Below are 16,286 nucleotides of genomic sequence, written 5' to 3'. Positions count from 1 at the left end.
TTTTGTTTTGCATCGTTCTTTGAGTGAATTAGACGATTAGAATTGATACGCCACATTTCAATACAAGGAAAGTCATTCCAATGCCCAGGTCACAGCCAATCGCCACCTAGGTGCCCCTCGATGTGCATGGCAACTAATCGGACTCTACCCTAATTCTCGTTATGAATTCTAGAATTATTATGGTTTGTTTTGATTTGATTATGAACTAATTTCTATTGCTAAGGCTACGATATAGCCTCTCCTTGACAATCCTGAATCTTATTTCGTTGTGGTCATAATTTTATCATTCATTTTGAGTATACATGTGATATCTGCTCCTTCTTTCTTCTTCTTTATAAGTCTCGATCTACGTGTCAAACTTCGATCTACGTGCTAGGCCTCGATCTACGTGTTGAGCTTCGGTTAATGTGTTGAGCCTTGTTTCACGTGCCGAGCTTTGATGTGCGTGCTGTGCCTTATCCTAAGCGTTGTACCTCGATGGCGTATTCCGAAAGTTATCCAGCGGAATTCAAGGTAAGATAGATATTTTAATGCTTATGGTGGTGAGCTTTAATGGCAACCTCTTCTCTCTGTTTCTCCCTCCAAGCAAATGGGTTTTACACCCATTTTCTCCTCCTTGAGCCACCATACACAGCTGAAATGACCACCAAGCACCACCAATGGATTCACCACGTCATGGGCTTCCTCCCTATGTCTTTCTTTTCCTCTAACTCTCTCTTTTTCTCCGATGGGTCTCCATAGCTATAGATTCGGTTGCACCAGCATATGTCGTCGTACATGACTACCCATGGTGTTTCACTACCACCACCTCGTTCCTCTCATCACCACGACCTTCTCCAACAAATTTCATGGCCGACGGAGCTGTACACAGCTCTCACTCTCCAAAACCGTGTTTCACTTCTAGAGGTCGATCTGCCCCTGTGAGCCACTGCCTAGCCACCACCTCGCCACCACAGCTCCACCACATTTTCCTCTACCTTTCTCTAGCTTCCCATGGAGTTCTATGGCCTTCCACCACCTCAAGAAAAATCCCACCATTTCGGATTCACTGTTCACGGCGTGATGCCGCCGTGCTCCATCACCTTTGACCACCATGAGGCCATCATGAGCCTTTCCAAGGCCACGCGTAGCTATTCTCAAGTCCAAACCACCACTTTAAGTGGTGGATAGCCACCGTACGTGGTGTTATCGCCACGTATGCTCCTCCGACGCTTGATTGTGATGAGCAGCGAGCGACGCACGGGTTATCCTGTCGATGATATAATCCTCTATCTCTAGTTATTTATGTTTAAAATAGTTGATTGGTTGGACTATAGACTGTATAGTTAATATTTGTGGAGTTCGCTGCGTAGTTGTGAAGTGAAGTGTAGTTGTGAAGTGTTGGGCTTGATTGTGTAGTATTGTGGCCTGTGCTGTGAAGTGGGCTTGAGTGGATCCCGTAGTTATGACAAGGCTTGAGGTGTGAAGAGAGTACATGCGGAGCGTACTCTGTGTAGTGCAGCGACGCGCTGTGTGACGTGCGCTGTAGTGATGTGTGGTGTAGAATGAAGGGACTGCACATGGAGTGCACTATGTGTTGTATGGCAATGCACCGTGTGATGTGCGTCGTGATAATAAGTGTTGTAGCGAAGGGAGTATGGAAGAGAGTGTCGTAGTGATGTGTATCATAGTGATGTGTGTCGTAGTGTGGATGGAAGAGAGTTCACGTGAGTGTACTTTGTACTATGTCGTGATACACCGAATGGCATGTCACGGAGGGTTGGATGGCGTAGTAGAGAAGCGTGGAGCGTATGGTGTAGCATTGGCAAACTGTGTAACAGTGTCCCGAAGCAGTGGTGATGTGGCTGTAGTCCTAGGTAACGGGTGTTGCCTTGAGACTGACTTGTGGCTGAAGGTATGTGTGGAGTAGTGAAAAAGGTATCAGAGAGAGTGCAGCAGAAGCACGATGTACATCGTGCTATTATTCAAGAATATTTCTCGAGCTACATAGTGTGACAAAGGTGCATTTCTGGATGCAGTCCTCTTGTCAAGTGGCGGAAACTGTGTAACAGTGTCCCAAAGCATTGGTGATGTGGCCTGTAGTCCGGGATGACGGGTGTCACCTTGTGGTTGACTATGGCTAAGAGTATAAGGAAGTGGTGGAAAAGTATCAGAGTGTGCAGCAGAAGCATGATGGGTATCGTGACGTGACACGGGATTAGTCTCAAACTACATGACGTGACAGAGGTGCTTTTGTGGATGCAATCCTCTCCTATCAAGTGTTGGGATGAACTTGCATAGGGCCGGGAAGTAGGAAGAGTCCTATCGATCGAGTCTGATCAAGTTGGTATTGGAGTATGGAGCTTGTTTATACAAGCGGGCGTTCATTGGAACTATAAGTTACTCTTAGGTGCTAAAAGGGGATGAGATACAGGTGTCTCTGGTGAGACACGTGTGCTATATAGGTTCACCATATATAATGGGTAAGCTATCCTCAGCATGGTTACATGGTGTTTTAGCCCCAAAGTTGGCTTGAATTCATGTAGCCTGAGTGGATGGGAATGAAGATTTCATATGGGCTAGGATACGTGAAGGTAGTAATGGGTAAGTTGTCTAAGGTTGGGACGCATGACTCTGTCGGTCAGAATCATGTGTCGGATTGTGGAAATAGAAGAACGAGATGGAGGTCTTAGTGTTTTAACCCTAAGGTGAATCATGGAGGTTCACTTTAAGGAATAAGACCCCGAAGGTTTTAGTATAGTAAATGGCACGTAAGAGCCTAGGGATGGACGAAGAGTGTTCCAAGTGAGGAATAGTTCTATTTTTAGAATAGTTACTTATGCATTAGATAGATGATGACGTAAGGTTATGTGTATGCATGTAGGTTGCCATCTGACACGCACATGAATGGACTGCATGGAATGAGTATGGCATGAAGTCCAGGTAAGTATTACGTTCATACTCTTCTAGAGTTTTCTTTATAAAAATGAAGAAGAAGAGGACGAAAGCTTTTCTTTAAAAGGAAAACGAACATTTTCTCCACGAGACACGCTTTACTAAAGAAAAAGAATGAAACGTAAGTTTTCAAGTATAAGTATGTAGTGGTCTTCCTTGGCAGCCCCTTTTTACGCACTCAAAGTATGTACGTGTATGCATGTGAATGGATGCTATAAGTAGTAAGTATTGTATGTATGTTCATGAAAAGAAATGAAAAGAAGCTTTAAGAAACGTAAGAACTGTTAAGGACTGTAAGAACTGAAAAGAAAGAAAAGAAAAGAAAGAAAACAAACTTTTAAAGTAACTCTTTTTCCTAAAAATGATTATTTCTAAAATAACTTTTTCAGACTCTTTCTGAACAACTTTTCTTAAAACAAAGGAAAGAAAACAATTTTCTTAATTAAAACTTTTATGAGCTAAAAGAAATGAAGAATCGTAAGAACTGTAAGAAACGTAAGAACTGTAAGGATTGAAATAAAAGAATGGACTATAAAGGAAAGGAAATGACTGTAAAGGAATGAACGGACTGAATGTATGATGTATGAAAATACGTAAGGGCCACATGGACTGGAATGGAAAAGGTACCAAAAGAATTGACTGGACGGGGCAGATTGCAATGCCGGGATGGATTCCCAACCTGTGGCCACGGGCGGAATCAAGTTCAAAAGACCGCTAACCCCAGCACACGGGGCGTAACAATGTGCAATGACCAATGAAAGTGAAAAGAAAGAACATATACATGTTAAGAAAGAATGTATGTATGTATGGATGAACAGAATGCATGAATGTACGTAAGTAAGAAAAGATGAATGCATGAATGTATGTATGTATGCATGAACGTATGTAAAAGAACGAATGCATGAGAAGATTCTTTAAGAAATGAAGGCACCGATGCTGGGGAACTGTTTTAAAGAAGAAAGCATGTTTATAAAGAAAAACCCCACCTCGCAACGTTTTAAAATGAAAAGAAAGACGTATGCGTGCTAAGTACGATATGTATGTACGGAATGATAACTGCATGACTGAAAAGCTATGTTATTATATTTTAACTTTATGAAGTAATGCTTACGAGTCATCGACTCATTTTAGTTTTATGTGTGCCCTCCCAAGCACAAGATGAGCATGACAGGTCAGGACAGACACAATCCAAGGGGAAGAGCACGAAGGCCTAGGCAAGATGTTTTATAATTGAAACTTTAATTATGAAACGTAATGTTTTCCGCTGTAATCTTTAATTAAGAAAAATGAATTTTATTTATGACATTGAGTCTTTTGTATCCTGGCATGAATGGAAAAGAAATTGAAAAGGAGTCATAATTCCCGTCGATTTTTATCAAAATTGTTATGAAAAGGACCCACCATAAGGACAAGTGTTACAATACATCATTGAGTTTAATGCCTTCAATTATTTGGCTAATAGTTAAATGATTTGTTATGCATGTTAATTCGGGAGATGATGCATGTAGTTTAGCTTCGTATGATGGATGCCATGAATTGAATGAAAGACGAGAATGTGCTAATGTGATTTGTGTAGCTTTTATGTAAAATATTATTAATCTTAATGTGCTCAAATGCTTTTAAATTTGCATAGATATATTACGGGTTATTGTATGTTGAGTAATTCTAATTCTACTCAAGAGAGTGTCTTAGATAAATTAGAATATTTCGTTGTCAAATATGATAATAATTGATTGATTGTACGTTTAGGATTTGGGATTAGATTGGTTAGGTGAGTTGGATGTCTTAGTGTTTTTTCTCGGGTAAAATCTTCTTCTTTTCAATTTTTTAGTCAATTGTTGATTTAATTTAATTTGTTGCTGATTTTTTAATTCAAAATCTACCATTTTTCTTGATTTTCAAATAACTTAGAATTGGAACAATTTCAATTGTTAATAGGTAAATAGTCTTCGTTGGTTCGACATCTTTCTTATCATTATATTACTTGGTACGATTTCATGCACTTGCAAAATTTCACAACAAGTTTTTTTGTGCCGTTGCTGGGGACTATTTATTTTCTATTACTTTTGATACCAACTAGTTCTATGTTAATTTGATTTTTTTTCTAAGTCTTGATTGTTAATTTTGTTTTTATTTTTCTTTTCCGAATTCCCGAGTTATACATGAGACATGCTCAAAGGTTGGATTTAGTACCTTTTGACCATGAGATTGAACCGACCATTCATCGTTTGAACAAGGAGAAGGAGGATTCCACAACTGAGAATGAAACAATGGAGGATCAACTTGGAAATAGGTTTTTGGGAGATTATGCTGTCCCTTTGGTCACCAAAGCTACTTCTAGCATTAGACGGCCTGCCATTCAAGCCAATAACTTTGAGATAAAACCAACTATTCTTCAAATGGTGGCTTCAACAGTGCAATTCAATGGCATGCCACATGATGATCCAAATGCTCACATAGCTAATTTTTTAGAGTTATGTGATACTTTTAAACATAACAGGGTTTTTGATGATGCTTTTAGATTGAGACTCTTTTCATTCTCCCTCTGAGACAAGGCAAATGCATGGTTAAACTCACTTCCACCGTTAACCATAACTATATGAGATGATTTGGCTAAAAAGTTTCTGACAAAGTTTTTTCCCCCAACCAAAACCGTGAAGATGCGAAAAGATATCACTACTTTTGTCGAATTTGATATGGAGTTACTTTATGAAGCTTGGGAGGGGTATAAAGAATTGCTTAGAAAGTGCCCACATCATGGATTTCCTGTTTGGATTCAAGTGCAAACCTTCTACAATGGTTTGTAGTCTACAACACGTACAATGATTGATGCAACAGTATGAGGGATTTTGATGAAGAAATCACCGAAAGACGCATATGAGTTGGTGGAGGAGATGGCAACCAACAATTATCAATGGCTAGTGGATTGAGTGACAACAAAAAGAACTCAGGGAGTTCATGAAATTGATTCTTTATCTGCTTTAGCTGCTCAAGTTGTAGGTTTATCTAAGAAATTAGACAATGTCAATGTGAATTCCATTCAATCTACTAATGCAATTTATGAATTTTGTGCAGGAAATTATATGGGGGTAAATTGTCAAGTAAGAAATCCATTCGCCAAAAATAGTTCGGAGCAAGCAAGCTTTGTGTCGAATTACCAACGACAAAGCAATCCTTATTCCAACACTTACAATCTAGGATGGTGAAACCACCCATATTTCTTATAGAGCAACTCCTAGAATGTTGTCAAGCTTTCACCAAGTTTTCAAAATCAACAATAAGAGAAGAAGCCGAATATAGAGGAGGTAATGGCACAATTTATGGCCAGAGTGGATGCTAAATTTCAAGAACATGACATTGCCCTAAAGATCAATGAGAACACTATGTGGAGCGCTCGGTCAATTGGCAACATTTATGCCTAAAAGAACTCAAGGATCATTTCCAAGCACCATAGAAAACAACCCGAAAGAGCAAGTGAAGGCCATTACTTTAAGAAGTGGAAGGGAGCTTAATTTAGAAGAGAAAGAGAAAAATTCTAGAAAAGAGGAGATGACTGTGAGAGCTGCATCGCCCAACCCTGTTTTGAGCACAACAGTGAAAAACTTGAGAAATCCTCCCGAGTCTTATTCTCTTACTTCTCATTATGTTCCTCCTATACCTTTTCCTCAAAGACTTTAGAAAAATAAGCTAGATAAACAATATTCTAAGTTCCATGATGTTATCAAAAAATTACATACTAACATTCCTTTTGCAGATGCCTTGAAACAAGTGCCTAGTTATGTGAAGTTCATGAAGGAGATTCTATCAAACAAGAGAAAATTAGAAGAGTATGAGACCGTGATGTTGACTGAAGAGTGCACCGCCATTTTGCAAACTAAGTTACCAACAAAACTTAAAGATCCAGGAAGTTTACTATTCCTTGCACCATTAGAAACTCTTATTTCGTAAAAACTTTGTGTGTTTTAGTTGCTAGCATAAATTTGATGCCCTTTTCTATTTTTAGGCAATTGGGGATAGGAGAGGTCAAGGTCACTACCGTTTCACTTCAATTGGTGGACCGATCCATCAAACGACCAAGAGGCATTGTAGAGCATGTTCTTGTTAGAGTTGGCAAGTTTATTTTCCCTACATATTTTATTGTTTTAGATATGGAGGAAGATAGAGAAACCTCACTTATTCACGGTCGACCATTCTTAGCCACGGGAAGAACTCTCATAGATGTGCAATAAGGAAAACTAATACTATGGGTGCAAGATAAACAAGTTACATTCAATTTATTTGAGGCAATGAAATATCTGTCAACAATTGATACATGCTTCAACATAGACGTGATTGATGAACTTGTCGTAGGAATTTTTGAAGAGAGTTATCTTAAGGAACCACTCGAGGCATGTCTTGTCCAATCCGGCACGTTCGATTCTGAGAATTCCAAAATAACCAATCGTGCACACTATTTGGAAGCATCTCCACTTTACTTGCCTAAAGGGAAGTCGAAAAACATAACATTGGGCAAAAACACTACTCCACAAAAGCCATCCATTATTGAGGCCCCTTCTTTAGAACTCAAATATCTTCATTCTCATCTTAAATATGCTTATTCACATGATTCTTCTTTATCTGTAATAATTTCTACATCTTTGACAGGTCTTGAAGAAGAGAAGTTACTTTAAGTTTTGAGAGCTCACAAGCAAGCTTTGGGTTGGACTATAGCCAACATTAAGGGAATGAGCCATTCACTTTGCACGCACAAGATTTTTATAGAAGACAATTATAAGCCTATGGTCCAGCCACAAAGGAGACTTAATCTGAACTTGCAAGAAGTTGTAAAAAATGAAGTTCTTAAATTGTTGGATGCCGAAATTATTTATCCTATTTCTGATAGTTCATGGGTATGTCCAGTGCAAGTAGTGTCCAAGAAGGGAGGAGTGACGGTGGTAGAGAATGAAAATAATGAACTCATCCTAATAAGAATGGTCACGGGTTGGAGAGTGTGCATAGACTACCACAAGCTCAATGATGCCACACAAAAAGATCACTTTCCACTTTCTTTCATTGATAAAATGCTGGAACGGCTTGCCGATCATGCTTATTATTGTTTCCTAGATGGATACTAGGGATACAATCAAATCCACATTTCATCAAAAGATCAAGAAAGACCACTTTCACTTGGCCGTATGGAACATTTGCCTACCGGAGGACTCCCTTTGGTTTGTGCAATGCTCCAGCCACATTTTAACGATGCAGAATGGCCATTTTTTGGGATATTGTGGAAAAGTTTATTGAAAATTTTATGGATGATTTTTCTGTCTTTGGTTCTTCATTTGATAATTGTTTAAATAATCTATCTTTAGTTCTACAAAGATGTGAAAAAACTAACATTGTTCTTAATTGGGAAAAATGTCATTTTATGGTGCAGGAAGGAATTGTACTTGGGCATAAAGTTTCTTTCAAAGGCATTGAGGTAGATCGAGCCAAAGTAGAGCTTATCGAAAAATTACCTCCACCTAGCACGATCAAGGGCATGAGAAATTTCTTGGGACATGCGGGGTTTTATCGTCATTTTATTCAAGATTTTTCTAGGATTGTTAAACCCCCTTGTTCTCTTTTGGTCCAAGATACTCCATTTTACTTTTCAAATGATTTTTTGCAGGCATTTGTACTTTTGAAGAAGAAGTTAAGTTCAACCCCAATAATATGTGCACCAGATTGGGCACTTCCATTTGAATTGATGTGTGATGCAAGTGATTACGCAATAAGAGTTGTGCTTGGACAAAGGAAGAACAAGGTTCTCCGTGTTATCTACTAAGCGAGTCGTACCTTGACGGATGCCCAATTAAATTATGGTACTATGGAAAAAGAATTGTTAGCTGTGGTCTTTACTTTTGATAAATTTAGATCATATTTAATTGGGTCAAAATTGTTTATACTGATCATTCTGCTCTTAAATGCTTGTTAGCTAAAATGGAAACTAAACTAAGTTTACTTAAGTGGATTTTACTCCTATGATAATTTGATTTGGGGATCAAAGACAAAAAGGGAATCAAGAATCGAGTAGCCAATCATCTCTTTAGACTTGAGCACACAACTGAAGAGGAAGCCCCACTTTCTCCAATAAATGAGGTATTCTCAGATGAACAACTCTTTGTTGTATCTCTAACACAAGTTCCTTGGTATGCAGATTATGTAAACTACTAGGTAAGCATGTGATCAATCCGGAGTTTACATACTAACAAAGGAAGAAATTCTTTTTGTAGGTCAAGCGCTACTATTGGGAGGAACCTTTCCTCTAAAAGCATTATAGTGATCAAGTGATTAGGAGATGTGTACTTGAGGAAGAGATAGAGTTGATCCTAAGATATTGCTATTCATTAGAGGTTGGTGGGCACCATGGAGTGAATAAAACGGTAGGTAAAGTGCTCCAATCAGGTTTTATTGGCCCACCATTTTTAAAGATACTTATACTTTTGTTTCTTCTTGTGATAAATGTCAAAGAAGTGGTAATGTTTCCTGAAAAAATGAAATGCCATTAAATAATATACTTGTTATTGAGCTATTTGTGATATTTGGGCCAAAGATTTCATGGGGCCATTCCCTCATTCTTTCTCTAAACAATATATTTTAGTAGCTGTGGATTAGGTTTTCAAATAGGTAGAGGCCGTGGCTCTCCCCACAAATGATTCTAAAGTTGTGATGAATTTTTTGAGAAAGTATATATTCACTCAGTTTGGAACTCCAAGAGGAATAATTAATGATGGGGCAAAACATTTTTGTAACCGGCAATTTGAGTCACTCTTGAGCAAAGATGGTGTTACACACAATGTTGCCACTCCATACCATCCTCAAACTAGTGGACAAGTAGAAATTTTCAACCAAGAGCTAAAACGAATATTGGAGAAAACCGTGAGTAACTCAAGGAAAGATTTGTCCAAAAAGTTAGACAATGCACTATGGGCATACTGGACAACCTTCAAAACTCCAATTGGTATGTCCCCCTGTCGTCTATTTTTCGGGAAGTTATGGCACTTACCAGTGGAGTTGGAGCACAGAGCTTATTGGGCTATCAAGACTCTTAATTTTGAAATGGAGGTAGCAGGTGAGAAGAGGATATTACAACTCAACAAGATGGATGAGTTTTAGCATGCATCCTATGAGAATGCTCGCATATACAAGGAAAGAACCAAGAGATGACATGATAGACACATTCTCAAGAAAAACTTAGAAGTTCGCTGAAGAATTCTACTTTATAATTTCAAACTTCGCCTATTCCCTGGAAAATTACGATCATGATGGTCCGAACCATTCACTGTAACATGAGTCTTTCCGTATGATGCCGTTGAGGTTTCTAACGACTCAAAAGGCACATTTAAAGTTAATGGTCAACGTCTAAAGCCCTACTTCTAAGGAGATTTTAACAAGCAAAAAGGCTCCATTGATTTGATTGATCAGTGATTCAAAGAAGGAAACGTCAAGGTAAAGATAATAACCAAGCGCTTTTTGGGAGGCAACCAAAATTTCTTTCCATTATTTTATTTTGTTTTTATTTATTTTTCTGATTATTCCAATTTTATTTTATTTTATTTTTCATGCTCTTACTTTTCAAACAGTGCAGCTCCGCGTCACTGTGCTAGAAGAGCCTTCCACAACACTCCTTTGAAACACACCCAGTGCACACACTTGAGAATCGGCACCGCAGCGCCCAAATGACTGCCTCAAATATTCTCCAGACCTAACATTGCACTCATGCAACATTTTTAGGAAAGTTTACTTTTATCCTTTCAATTTTTCATCACTTTTGATTCTTCACATTGAGGACAATGTGTTCTTTAAGTTTGAGGGAAGGTGTCATTTATTTTGGGAGTATCTATTTATTTTCACAAAGAAAAAAGAAAAAAAATTGAAAAATTTTGAAAATCACAAAAATATTTTGTTTTCCTTTTGTTTTATTTTTGGATTGATGATCACAAGCTTATAATATTACCTGACTGAAATTGATTTGGAGTTTTGGAAAATGATAAATTTGTCTTGTTTGTGCTTAATTCTTGTGTTAGCTTGGGTTATTTGAATTCCTTTGAATGCTTTTGTACAATACCTTGATCAATAAGTTGCTTTGTTGGCTTAGAGTATATTTATGTGAATTAGATATTTTCTAAGATAGAACCTATTTGATAATCTCTCAAAGAGAAATCCTAGGTAGCACACCACTAGTCACTGATTGAGCATATTTTAGCTATTTAAAACCAATGTATTTTAAATTCATCATGACATTATTATTGGTTTTAAATGGAAAAATGGTTAAAGTGAATAAATCAAAGTTGTGATTTTAATTGATTAAAAGCATGAATTTCTGCTTGAATTCTACCAACTATTGATTACTGTGCATTCTAGTCCATAATTTTTCTTGCCTTCTATTATCATTTGTGTTTGTACCATTGTTCTCCTTGTTCTTCATGTTCATAAGGTTTCTTGAGCTATCTTTCCATCTTTAAAAGATAGAAGCACTTCTTGCCAACCCATTTTCCAATAAATATATCACATTCCTTGTGAAATCCTATGCTTCTCAAACCTTGGAAATTTAACTTAGGAGGATTCTGCAAGTTGTATATTTGATTGAATATTGCAACTACAAGAATTCCCTCTCCACGTTTGCACCAGCATTATAACTATGGCCCACTTGTGTTAGAATTTTGAAGAGTGTTGAAGTTTGCACATTTCACATTTCTTGGGTGGCTATATATCTTTGAATTGAGTCATTTGTCATTTACATTGGTTCAATCTGAACTGGGGTGCTGTGAATTAAGTGGCTAGGAGATCTTTAAATGAGATTTGAACTTCCTGAGGTGGATCTGAGATTGTTGAAAGGTTTGAGTTGTTTACAAAATCATTCTGCAAGTTTCATTATGGATGCGAGATCAAGAAAGGTTCCTGGCCCTTTGGTTGAAGGAAAGAAGATAGAATATCATCATCAAGGAAAGAAGATTGAATACCAACGCAGCCTGTCACATGGGAAGGGGAGCAGCAGAAGATTGTTGGCTTCAAGTTACTTCAGCTTAGAGTCATTGCTTTTGCTTACCACACGGACACCATGCAGCAACCACTCATTCGGACCACATGGACAGCAACCATGCAGCAGAACAAACACAGTAGCAAAGCACTCACTCGGAACTGCACTTACACCAGCTCACACATGCAGAAAAGTGACTCACACAATGCACATGCAGACAACAACTCATTCGGACCATGCATGGGACCAACTTACACATGCAGACAGCAACCCATTCGGACCACATGGACAACAACCTGAACGTGCAGCAACCTGGACAGAAAGCATACAGCACGTTGCAGACAAACACAACAGCAAAGACACTCACACACCCTTCGGACAACACTCACACATGCATGCAGCAACCTGGACAGAAAGCATACAGCACGTTGCAGACAAACACAGCAGCAAAGACACTCACACACCCTTCAGACAACACTCACACATGCATGCACACATGTACACAACAGAAAGCATACAGCACGTTGCAGCAGACCAGCCTCATTCGGACAGCACACAGCTGGACCCACAGCAGCTCACACATGCAGACCTTTGGACAGCTGAAGCAGAAAACTCACATGTGCAGCAGCTACTACAGCAAGAGAAGAAGACTCACACATGCAGAAAAGTGCAAAACCAGCAAAGCACATGCAGACCATTCGGACACATGCAGACCAACATGCACACATGCACATATGCAGCACAGAGGGCAGAAACAGAGAGTTATTTTTTTTCCCTTCTTTCTTTTTCATTCTGGTAGTTGGAGCAGCTGTAGATCAGCTATTTATTAGCTGGTTGCAGCAGCAGCAGGGAGAGTTTTTGTTTTGGAATTGTTTTATTTTTATTTAGAAGACTAGCGGCAGCAGCAGATTAGTTCATAACTTTGAAGTTTTATTTTGTTTTCTTTCTTTTGTTTTAGACGCTGGGCAGCCAGCTTATCTTTCTTGCACTTTCTTTTGGTTTTTCATTCGGCTACAGTTTTTATTTTCTCTTCTTTTTCATTTGGACGCAAGGCAGCAGTTTTTGTTTTCAAGCTTTATTTTTCTTCCGTTCAGACAGTAGGGTGGACGGCTGTTGTTTTCTCATTCGTTCTTAGCTGAAGTTTTGAGTTTCTTTTAGTTATTTCTTTTGCTGGAGAGCGTGAGTTTTTGTTCTCGCTTGGTTTACTTATAGTTTTCCTCTTGCTTCTTGTAACTTGTTCTTAGCTTTCGGCTGTTCTTTTTCTTTTTTTTTTTTTACTTTACGTTATTAGCCTTTTCTTGTTCGTAAAGTGAAGTGAGTTGGTTTAGATTTATTTTTCTAGAGGAGATTTAGTTGGTTTGAATTATATTTTTCAGAAAGTGAATGAGAGAGCTTTTGTTTTTGTTTTAGTTGGGTAATTTAATTTTTGTTTACTTATTTCATGTTATTTATTTTTATTGCTTCATTAAGCTTTCATTTTAGTAGTGATTACAATTGTTATGGTTTAATTTGAGAATTTGTGATTTAGATACAATGATAAACCCTAGAATATTGATTTTGAGGCTTTTCAATTTTCAATGCATGTTTTGTCAATTACTTTCTAATCTAGTTTAATTCTTAATTTAGTTTTATTAATCTCTGAATTTAATCTATTAGTCATTTACATTCCAATCCGACAATCAAAAATCTAAAAATATGAATCTAGTCCATGACTAGTAACCTCTTCCATCCATTGCACATATCATCCTCTTGTTTTCTCTTTGTGAAGTTTTTCACATTTTTTAACGAGTTTAATTTTAAGTAACTTTCCCTGAGGAGACGATCTAGGAATTTATTCCTAATTATTACATGACATCCTCCTGCACTTGGGATAGCATTAGTGCTACTCATTTTTGAGTGAGTCAGTCACCCCTTTGAGCCTTAAACATATTGGCCATTTTTCTTTCATTAACCCACATTTACCACACATTTTAACCCATAAAAAATTATCATAATTTTTAAGAAAATTTGTTACTTGCTTAGTCATTGGAGAAGAGAAAAAGTTTGTTAAAGAGTTAAAAGAGCAAGAGCAAGTTTTGTTATTCTATAATAAAAAAATAAAAAAAATTATAAAAATTATACAACCCAAATTACAAAAAAATATAATTTTGGGGGTTGTGGAATAAAAAAAAAATTAAAATTAAAACAAATAGAGATGAATAAATTACTCTAGGAAGTAAATGTAAAAATTTGTCTCCCTCTTCATTGGTGAAGCTTGTGTTGAACTTTCTTACTTTAAATTCCATACTAATTTTTTCTTTTGCCATCACCTTAAGCCAAACATTACAAGTTTTTATTAAGACCTTTTGATCTTTGGTGGTGTGTTTGTACTACATTAGTGGAGAGTTGATTTGAAAAATAGGCATATGAAGTTCGAAAATCTCATTCTCATAGAGATCAATCATAATTCAATCAAGTTTGCATAAATTGATCCGACTTAATAGAGTAGCAAGTTGAGATTGGTTACTCACACACACACTCAAAGGTTTTCTTGTAGCCTAAGCATGCTCTTGAATTAATCTAAAAGCTTGTTAAATGTTTAGATTTTCCTTGAATCAGTTTCTTTATGCAATCCATGAGACAATCATTATGTGAAATCAATTTATTCTATTTGTTTAACTTTTCTTTTTGCTTGAGGACTAGCAAATCTTAAATTTGGGGGTGCTTGATGTGCTTAATTTCTATATAAGTTTTGTCATACTTTTATTCTTAATTCTATACTAGTTTGTGTTTAATTTTCTTATTTATTAGAGTTTTTATTTATTTTGTTTATTGTTGTTTAGGAATAAATAAATTGAAGGAGTCATAGAAATTGAAGGAGTCATCAAGAGAATAGGAAACATTCATTTCTCGAAATTTTTGAAGTACCCTTCGGCATTTGGAGGATAACGTTTTCTAAGAAAATCCAATAAGGATAATTTCAGTGTCTACATAAAGCCAAGAGAAAACCCTACAACTTTCATGTTTAAGCCAGAATTGAAAACGAACATCTTCATAGAGGAAACGGCGCTTCAAGCAGGAGGTCGAAAATCTATAGAATTGAAGTTCATTAATGATAGAGATTCTCAATCTACATAGAGTTTCCTTCTTAACTCTTTAATATTCTCTTTGTAGTCTCACCATGACAATCCCGAATCTTATTTTGTTTGATCATAATTTTATCATTCATTTTGAGTATACATCATTGAGTTTAATGCCTTCAATTATTTGGCCAATAGTTGAATGATCTTTTGTGCATATTAATTTAAGAGATGATGCATGTAGTTTAGCTAAGTATGATATATGCCATGAATTGAAAGAAAGATAGGAATGTGCCAACGTGATTTGTGCAGCTTTTGTATGAAATATTATTAATCTTAATGTGCTCAAATGCTTTTAAATTTGCATAGACATATCACGGGTTATTGTACGTTGAGTAATTCTAATTTTACTAGAGAGAGGGTGTTAGGTAAGTTAGAATATTTCACCTTCAAATAGGATGATAATTGATTGATTGTATGGTTAGGATTTGGGATTGAATTAGTTAGGTGAGTCGGATGCCTTAGTATTTTCTTCTTGGGTAAAATCTTCTTCTTTTCAAGTGTTTGGTTAATTGTTTAGTTGTTTATTTAATTAATTTGTTGCTGATTTTCTAATTCAAAATCCACAACTTTTCTTGATTTTCAAATAACTTAGAATTAGAACAATTTCAATACTTAATAGGTAAATGGTCCTTGTGGGTTCAACATCTTTCTTATCATTATATTACTTGGTACGATTTCGTGCACTTGCAAAATTTGACAACATTATTCCATGCTACGAAATGTTTCTATCTCAAGTAAGTCATATCTTTTGAGTTACGTTCAAGTCATGTTGTGTTACGTCAGGACTTCTGTCCTTTTGTATTCCAGTCATTTTTCATTTCGAATACAGTTTGTGTATCTCAGGAACAACTTTTCAAGTCATATCAAGTTAGTTATGTCTCGGATACTCTTGATGCAATCACTATGATTGTTCGAGCATCTCTATTCGTAATTCACACGAGGTACTTTTGGCAAAATTATTTTAATTGTCAGAATTTAGTTCAAGTTCAGTTATGCAGATACTCGGAATGTAATCATTTTCATTGTTAGGGTATTTCATTTAAAATACTCGTGATGTAATTATTGTGATTGTCAAAGTATTACTATGTATTCCTGGTGTAATTATTCTGATTGCTAAGGTACGTGATTTAAAATACTCCTGATATAATCATTCTTATTGTTAGAGTATTACTAGGTATTCTTGGTGTAATCATTTTGATTGCTAGGGTACGTGATTTAAAATACTCGTT

The sequence above is a fragment of the Carya illinoinensis genome, chromosome 13, assembly GCF_018687715.1.
Source record: "Carya illinoinensis cultivar Pawnee chromosome 13, C.illinoinensisPawnee_v1, whole genome shotgun sequence".
In the NCBI taxonomy this organism is placed as follows: Eukaryota; Viridiplantae; Streptophyta; class Magnoliopsida; order Fagales; family Juglandaceae; genus Carya; species Carya illinoinensis.
The sequence above is the reverse complement of the archived record's forward strand: the minus strand, read 5'-3'. Positions refer to the sequence as shown.